The following is a 1585-nucleotide window of genomic DNA, read 5'->3' as shown; positions in this document are numbered from 1 at the left end:
CTTTAAATAACTATTTCAACAATCCAAATGCAACTAGTAATTGTCTATTTGGCATTCGAGATCTCCGCAGCCTTCGTCCCGCAAACATCCAAGTTCTTAAAACACGTCTGCCTCCTTATCGCTCGGAGAAACATGGATGCAAGCGAATCTTCTTGGCTAAGACAGAGGATCTCTGGTACAATCATGCGCGGCAACACGCAAGCTATTCTTTTGACCGGGATCTGATCGTTCTCTGTTTTTTCTTTAATTAGTTCACTAGTAATTTAGTCTTTAATCTCGAAAAATTCATCAATTTAAGCAATAGTTACAATTATTTGATGGTGCTGATAAAATATTATTTTAAAAATATTTAATTTTTTAATTTTAAAAATGATGAGCAAAAAATTTTCGGAATGATACTTTTTCTCGAAAAAATTCGGAATAATGCTTGTTTAACTATATAATACAAAAATAACTAGGTCTGAAATAAAAAAAATATGGCTAGAACTAAACAAACTGCTCGAAAATCTACTGGAGCAAAAGTTCCAAGGAAACAATTGTCTGCAAAATCTGCTCGCAAGTCTTTTCACAATTTGGAGGGGTAAAGAAACCTCATCGATTTCGACCTGGAGTTGTTGCAATGCGAGAAATTAGACGATATCAAAAGAGCACTGATTTGTTACTACGAAAACTTCCATTCCAGAGACTCGTGAGAAGAAACCGCTCAGTTTATCAAAACTGATTTGCGTTTTCAATCGTCAGCGATGTTGCTCTCCAAGAAGCGGCAGAGAGTTACCTAGTTGGAATTTTTGAAGATAGTAATTTGTGTGCAATTCACGGAAAAAGAGTAACTATAATGCCAAACGATATGCATTTATCGAGAAGAATTCGAGGTGAAAAAACATAATTGTATTTTAAATAAAAAATGATTTATTGTTGGATAATTCTGAGACAATTTTTAAATTTTTTGTTGAAGTTTGTAGAAAATGTAATGTTGCACCTCGTTAGATAAAAAGAGGATACTAGTTTTGTATTTTAGAAAATATATAATTAAAAATTGTTTAATACGGATTTGTTGGATAATTAAATATTAGCAGGAAAACAAACAAAAACCTATAACCATGAACAAGCTATAGTGAACAAAAATAAAAACTGAACATGCTTTTTTTATAAATTTACAATTGGACAATATTGCAAATATGTTCTCAAATTTATTTTTAACATAGATTAAAGTATTTTACATTTTTTAGTTTTTTTTAATAAATATATATTTATGCCCGTTTTTATGATATCGAAATTTTAAAACAAAAAAATACTGAACAAATTTAAATTACTTATATATATCAAAAAAAAGGTTTTATTTTTTAAAATTCGTTCAAAATTCATCATTTGTAACCTCTCTACATAGCCAATCATTGAACATTGAAGAAAAAGGCAGAATAATTGGCAGTATAAATCTGGAAAAACATACAGAGAAATACAAGATATCACGAAAAAGTATGCTTGGCACGATATTGCAAATTATCAAAAGCTATTCAAATAAGTGCTTGACGGACAAAAAAGTTGGGTCTGGTTGACCATTCATTGCTCAATCGTCAAAATATTT

At 30.2% G+C, this 1585-nt stretch overlaps 1 pseudogene; it reads left to right on the top strand.

The window, feature by feature from the left end:
* Nucleotides 1-476: 476 nt before the first annotated feature.
* Nucleotides 477-890, top strand: LOC115227771 (annotated as a pseudogene).
* The last annotated feature ends 695 nt before the right edge of the window (nucleotides 891-1585 follow it).

Source organism: Octopus sinensis, unplaced genomic scaffold (genome assembly GCF_006345805.1).
Source record: "Octopus sinensis unplaced genomic scaffold, ASM634580v1 Contig07104, whole genome shotgun sequence".
NCBI classification, from domain to species: domain Eukaryota; kingdom Metazoa; phylum Mollusca; class Cephalopoda; order Octopoda; family Octopodidae; genus Octopus; species Octopus sinensis.
Note: the sequence above shows the minus strand (reverse complement) of the source record. Positions and strands in the feature narration are given on the sequence as shown.